General features: G+C 39.0%; 1 pseudogene; it reads left to right on the plus strand.

The window, feature by feature from the left end:
* Positions 1-6,926: 6,926 nt before the first annotated feature.
* On the plus strand, positions 6,927-7,300 carry LOC123819621 (annotated as a pseudogene).
* Positions 7,301-7,884: the final 584 nt, after the last annotated feature.

A 7,884-nucleotide genomic window follows, 5' to 3' on the forward strand; every position in this document is an offset into this window, starting at 1 on the left:
ACAGATATTTGAATCCATCTTATAGTGGTGGATAGACAGGAGATAAAGAGGCCTTATGTCTAAAATCAAAGACAAGGGGGGAAACAAGCAGAATCACGGCTAGAGAAATGTGCTTAAAATAGCCAACTTTTGAATGGCAGCAATTCCTGAAATATTTTTCCTTACCTGTTTTTAAAGAGTTTATTTCTCCTGTGCTACCTGCTGACCTGTGCAAAATGGAAACGAATACAGATAATTAGGGCAGGCGCTTACGAACAAGGTAGGAAAGTAAGGTTTCCCAATATTTTTTCCTCCTAGCTTTACTGAGGCATAATTCACCAATACTGATAAAAGTGGTATACATTTAAGGTGTATATAGACACTGGCATGTAATTCCAAGGTCACTGAAGACCACGCACGCAGGCGAGTGTGAATGTCTGGGCTGGCTTCCCCTCTCCTCCCGCCGGCCTGAAGCTCCAGATTCCTCCCCTTCCTCGCTCCCTGGCAGAACAACGCCATGTTAACCGTGTAAAACCGAGGAGGAGGCGAAGCGCCTGTATTTTCTCATCTCGTTTAATACTATGACTTCTAGTCAGTGGACAGAGGTCCTATTGGCCTTTCTGTGTTTCCTTCCCATCCTCTATTCTAATTAGGTGAGGTGGACGCTGGTTCTGGGGACTTGCCGCCACAGAGCCACACGAATCTGTTTTCCAGAGAGTTCTGAGCCCCCGTACTCTAGCCCATCCTGAACTTATCTTCCCCTCAACTCAGGAACACCTCCGCGGGGCCTCGCTCCAGCCTCTCGGACCTTTTACTAGGGGAAGCATCGCGATCTTCAGGAGCGGAAATTCCCGCTCACTGGAGGGATGACCTCTGACTCTAATCTCAGCGTTCCCATTGGCCAGCCCAGCCAGGGCAGGCCCCGCCCCTGCCCGGCCCCGCCCATCAGGCTTCCGGGCTCTGTCTCTTCTCGGTGCAGTTGCGCACATCCCGGGGCTCCCAGGCTTCTTAGGGTCAGAGACCCAGGCCTGGTCAGCAAGGAGGTCCTCACGGGTTAGCAAAATCTTGATCGTACAGAACAAAGGAGGGCTACAGGGGAGAAGGTGGTGGAGAAGGCACAAGAAGCCAGATAGGAAAGGTCGAGAAGGCCTGGCAAGAGTCTATACTTGTTCAATGGTGGCAGCGCCAGTGTTATTAAATAATCCTGGCCAAATGCAACAGGTTCAGGAGGAGGGCAAGGGCAGGAGCATTCCAGAGATAAAATTGAGAGGATTTTGCAACCAGGCAGTTTCAGGGAAAAAGCAAAGCAAAAGGGAGGAGGCGAACATGACTCAGGTGTCTGGCTAGGTGTTGGCTATGCCTTGATGGAGGAAGAGCATTTGAGAAGCAGCAGGAAGAGGGGTTAGAACTGGGAGGTTTGTACACCTTCATTTATAACCCTCCTGCCACACACTCATTTGGGAGTCCTTAGACCCCTCTGATAAGGAAAAAGGAATTGTCCTTTTCTCTGTGTTTCTTAGCTCCTGTCTTCCTTTCCATAATAACATAGTTTGGTATTAAATTCTTCCCCAGAAGATTGCAAGAAGTAACATGCATTTATTTACTTTCCTAACACATGGTTATCTTTGAAGTTACTTATTAATAAAATACTAATTATGAAATATCAGTAGATAAACCACATGATTTTCTTGAGTTTCTTTTGTACAGGTTTGTGCAGTTTGCTTCAGTGATATGAACTTAATGTTTGACAATAATCAATTATGAAGATGTTCATCTTGCTCTGAAGTACATTAATTATTTTGCATTCTTGGAGTTATACCTTTTATTAAAGCCAATTTTAAATTATGTAAAACAAAAGCAAACCATAGTTATACTCATTGTAACAAGTAAAATCATCCAAAGATGAATACAGAAAAAGGAATCCGCCCTGACTCCCAAATAACCATTGTTAGTGTTGGGTGTATTTTTTCGCACCTTCTTGCATGTTCATACACATTTATACACAAAATAGTTTGGCAAATTGTATAAAGATGAGTAATTTATTTTCCTCTCTAAACAATACATAATAAATAAACGTCTAGAGTACGATAGAAGTAATGTTTAACAGCTACATAATATTTCATAGAAAGGATATGCTTTAATTTATCCCAACATTCTATTACTGATGAATTTCACAGATTGTTTCCAGTTTTTTACACTGACAAATTATGCCATGATAAGAATTCTGAACATATGATCTCGAGTATTGCTGTTATTACTGCTTTTGTTTCTGTGGTATAGATGTGTGTTGCTTTGCTGTCTCAAATGGTAAGAGCATTTCAAATTTAAAAGATATTGCCAATTTACCTTCTGAAAATTATAGCAATTACAGAAATGAATACATTGCTCTTTAAAATGTTTGCTAATCTGTTGCATGAAATACACTCTCTTGTTTTAATTCGCATTTCTCTGATTACTGCTTAGATTATCCACTTTTTAGTGTTTACAAGCTCTTTGGAATCTTATTCCGTGAATTAATTGCCTAATTGTGTGTGTGTTTATATGTATATATTGTGTGCATGTATGTTTGTGTGTGTTTGAAGCAGGCAGTTTTTCTTTTGAGTAGGTTTTCTTTTGGAAGATCTTGTATATAGGTATATTCATATCAGGTTTGACTATATAAATAACGAAATTCTAAAATAATGTAAAGTTTCTCTCTCTTTCATGTAAATGAAGTACAGAAGCAAAAGGTTCAGAACGGATGTGGCAGCTGTGCCCCACAGAGTCCTCAGGGACTTACCTTCCTGCTCATTACTCTGATATTTCTATGTTGTGAGCCTTGCTCCCAGGGTCTCAGGTGGCAGTATCTATGTTTCAGGCAGCAGGAGAGAGAAAGGATTGAAAAGATGGGAGGCCAAGGACACAGTGTTTCTTTATATATCCGTAATTAAAATTGTGAAATATAATATTCACATAGAAAAGTACATGAGACAATGTGTAGTTTAAAATATATATTTTAAAGAAACATCCATGCAACCTCCACTCAATTGAAGAAACAGAGCTCTGCGAGCATTTCAGAGGCTATTTCTTTTTCTAATCACAGCTCTCCCTGGAGGAGTTCTACCCCTAGACCTAGAGATTACTATAATCCTGACTTTATGGTAATCAGTGCTTTGCTCTTCTTTACAATTTCATCTAAGTGTGCATTTCTAAAGGATATAGTTTTGCCTATTTTTGAATCTTACTGTTTGTGTTAGTTTGATTCTTGCTGCTATTCAATGGATGCTAATTCAATTTCTCGCTGACTAGTATACCATTGTATAAATATACCTCAATTTATTTATCTGTTCTGCTGTGGGTGGACCTGTGGATTAGTACAGTTATAGCAGTTACAAATAATGCTGCTACTGATATCTTTTGACATGTATCCTGGTACACATATGTGTTTCTCTAAAATATAAGTTTAGGAGTAAATTTCTGGATTAATGAGTATACATAACTTCACATTTATTCAATAATACCAAATGGTTTTTCCAAAGTGATTGTACCAATTTACACTCCCACCAGCAATGTTTGAGAGTTTCTGTTGCTTTGTATACTCACCAACCCTTAGCTATTTCAAACTATTTAATTTTGAGAATCTAATAAGTATTAACTTGTCCTTTTTTATTTGTTGAGGAGGAGTTTAAACTCACTCCCTCCCTCCCTCCCTCCTTCCCTTCCTCCCTTCCTTCTTTCTACTTGTTTCTCAAGGAGCATTTCCCCTAAGCTGCCACCTGATACTGCTGCTTGCATATGACTGGCCAGGACCTAGTCACGTGGTCACTCTTACTATAATAATGTCTAGAAGATGCTGTGCTTATTCAGGAGAGTCATGTGCATACTACAGCTTACAGATTCTGTTATTAAAATAAGCAGGGGAATAGAGACTTTGGGAAATATGTAGTAGTCTCTGCTACATTAAGAATAATAATTTTAGCCCTGGCTGGTATGGCTCAGTGGACTGGGTTCCAGCCTGTGAACTGAAAGGTTGCTGTTTTGATTCCTGGTCAGGGCACATGCCTGAGTTGAGGGCCAGCTCTCCGGTTGGGGGTGTGTAAGAGGCAGCCGACCCATGTTTCTCTCCCTCCCTTTCTTCCTCCTTCTCCCTCTCTCTAAAAGTAAATAAATAAAGTCCCTAAAAATAAATGAACTTCTTTTTAAAAACGTTAAGAGAAGAATAATAATTTTAAAATAGCTAACTTTTACTGAGCACTTACTATGTACCAAGCATTATTCTTAGTACTTTGCAACTACTTATAAACTAGATACTATATTACAAACCCCAGTTTACAGATAAGAAAACTAGGACATTGAGAACTTAAGTATCTCGCCCAAGATTAAACAGCTAGAAAGTATGTGGTAAAATTGCAAACCCAGGCAGTCTGGTTCAGCACCCATGCTTTTAGCTAGTCCATACACTCTTTAAAAGGAATACTTGCTCTTAGTGTTTGGCAATTATGTTCACCCTGCCTCTCTTTGGAAATTTCTTAAAGTAGTTTTCTTTATTTGTCTATAGTGAGTTTTATTTAACCTGTCTAAATCATCTCTATTTTTGTCTCAGTAGCTGATGTTTCTGTATCATTTCTAAAATTATGCTTATGGTGAGAATGTTAGAACAATTATTTTTTTCTGTAATTTTCAATTCACCATTATTATTTTGAATGTAGGTGGAAATAAAACAAGTTGAGACATACTTGAATATGAACTCAAATGAATTTCTGTAAAGGAAGGGCAGGGGAAACCCCTCTACTATCCAGAACAATTACACATAATTGTGGAAATCTCTTGTAATGATAGTAGGTTTCATTGTTGTATTCACATGCTGTGTTGCTGAATCATAATACAGTATTTATTGAGAACATACTTTTTACCAGGCATAGTCCAAGGCACTAAAGGTGCAAAAATAAGGAAAACAAATGTTTGACTTCAAGAAGCTCGCAGATCCTTGTCTGAAGTTGCTCTAATTTTTAATATCTTCAGACAACTCCATACACTGCTGCCAGAATGATATTTCTAAAACAGCTGAGCCCTGCCCAGTGTGGTTCAGTTGGTTGGGCACCACCCTGTAAAGTGAAAGGTTGCCAGTTTGATTTCCCCTCACAGTACATGCCTAGATTGTGGTTCAGTCCCTGGTTAGGGAGCATGCAGGAGGTAAGAAATTGATGTTCTCTCTCACATTGATGTTTCTCTCCCTCTCTTTCTTCCTCCCTTCCACTCTCTCTAAAAAGAAATAAGCAAACTCTTAAAAATATATATATAACAACTGAGAATATCACTACTCTGCTTAAACTCTTTCACCTTTCTATCACATACAGGATAAAATCTGAAATCTCTAGCATGGAACAACTCACTCAGCCCTATTTACTTTGCAGCCCTGAACAATTGGCCACTCTGACCATCTCCCAAAGTCTCCCACTTCCAAGTTTTTGTTCCTCTTACTTTATTTTGTGTTCTGATCACAGGTTGAAACTTTATTTATTGATTCAGTTCAAATGTTTTCTACTCCCATGGATACTCTTAAAATTTGTTGTTACCATTTTGGCACTGGTACAATATTTGTCAGTATCCCACTTTGGGCAGTTTTCATGCTTTGCATTACAATTGTTTTGTTCATATCTGCCTCCCCCACTGCAATCTTCTTGAGATAGTGGACTATGAGCTATGTCTTATTACCTTTACATACTTTGTAGCTAGCACAATGCCTTGTCTAGAGTAAGCTCTGAAATAAATCTTTAATTTAATTTACTTCTTAAAATATGGCACTAGGTTATTTTGAAATGATGTTATCACATTCTTTTGCATTTTCTACTACGTGCAGAAGTTGTAAAGTGTATGAAATATTACACATACACACACATCAGCCAAAGTGAGCATGGCATGAATATGGCAGATAATTAGCTTGAGATAGAATGACAGATTAGTTTGAACGAGATCATGCTGAAAATCTGGATATATGGAATGAAATAATATTGCACAAATGCATTGCATAAGTGACTTGTTGTCTTATGGTTGCTAATTTATGGGTGTAGTCTCACATGCTATCTTTTGATCAGCAAGGGACTATTTTACATCAATATATTGAGAGCAAACATCTCAGCAAAACATATTTAATATAATTAAACTAGATAATACTGCTAGAAAAGACCTGTGGTAGCATTGCTATGTAAGGAAATTTTCACAAGTATTGAAGACAAAGCTAGCATTTCATATTCATGTAGCTTACCTCTTTTCAGATAAATAAGCCTAATGTGATTATAGCCTATTTTTGCACCATTTGTTTCTATAAACACTATGAATTTTTTATGTCCCGCAGGTTCAGCCCCTCAACATTTTTTCTGATTATGCACCATTTCATACCTTATGTGTTTATTGGGTCTTTAACACACATTGAAAAATTCACTTGAGCTAAGCTTCTGGCCCGGACGAAAACTTTATCATGTTTGGACTTGACTCTGTATCCCTGAAGAAGCCAGGGGCTAGAATAAACAGTTACACTTGAGTGGCTATTTCTTTGGGGAAAATGGAGGAGTTAGCTCTATACTTTAACATTTCCCTGGGTAACACCCTAATATTCCTCATATTTTAGGGTCCAGTGAGGGTAAGCCATTTGCCTATATTTACATAGATCTAGAGCACAGGTCTTCTGACTTCCATCTAGTGAGGTGTAGTTGTTCATCACTGATTTATCCATTAGTTATTTTTAAGCACATATTATGTGTAAGGAGCTATGCTAGTTAGGGAGAGCTAATGATTCAGCTCTGTCAGTGTGGCAGGGGAAATAAGATGTTTGCATAAATGACTAGCTATTCCCTGAGGAAATTAATGTCATGAGTGATCAAGTATAAAAAAGAAATACAGACTTGCAACCCTTCTTTCCCTTTCCCACAATACCTTGCACTCTTTCTCTGCAACCTGGGCCCGACATGATGCCTCCCACAAAGAAGGATGGTGAGAAGAAGGGCTGTTCTCCCATCAGTGAAGTAGTGATCAGAGAATACACCATCGGCATTCACAAGTGCATCCATGGAGTAGGTTTCAAGAACTGTGCCTCCCCAGCACTCAGAGAGATCCAGACATTTGCCAGGAAGGAGATGGGAACTCCAGATGTGCTCATGGACACCAGGATCAACAGAGCTGCCTGGGCCAAAGGGATAAGCAATGCCCCATACCGTGTCCGGGTATGGTTATCCAGAAAACATGATGAGGATGAAGATTCACCAAGCAAGCTCTATACGTTGGTCACCTACAACCTGTCACCACCTTCAAAAATCTACAAACAGTTAATGTGGATGAGAAATAACTGCTGATTGTCAAATAAAGTTATAAAACTTCCAAAAATAGGAAGTACAGTCCTGGGCCACATAACATTGTGATCAGTGGCAGACCATATTTATGATGGTAGTCCCATAAGACTGTAATAGAGCTGAAAAATTCCTGTCTCCTAGTGATGTGTAGCCAGCACAGCATAGTACAACACCCCACTCCCACGTTTGTGGTGATGCTGGTGTAAACAAGCCTATGCGCTGCCAGTGGTATAAAAGTATAGCATATACAATTATGCACGATACATAATACATGACAATGGTAATATATATCTATGTTACTAGTTTATGTATTTACTACACATTTCATCCTTTTTAGAGTGTATTCTTTCTACATATAAAAAAAAAATGTTTGCTGAAAACAGTAGGCCAGCAGCAGCCTCATACATACCATGTCTGAATTGCATCATTTTCTCTTGTGCTTGGTTTAATCTCATGCTGCTCAGGATAGTAACATGCTGTACAGGCTTGTAGCCTGGGAGCAATAGGCTGTACCATATGGTATGTAGTAAGCTGTACCATCAATGACGTTCGCAGGACAAATTCCCCTAATGACGCATTT

This window comes from Phyllostomus hastatus, unplaced genomic scaffold (assembly GCF_019186645.2).
Source record: "Phyllostomus hastatus isolate PE091 unplaced genomic scaffold, TTU_PhHast_1.1 phas_contig_34, whole genome shotgun sequence".
Classification (NCBI taxonomy): domain Eukaryota; kingdom Metazoa; phylum Chordata; class Mammalia; order Chiroptera; family Phyllostomidae; genus Phyllostomus; species Phyllostomus hastatus.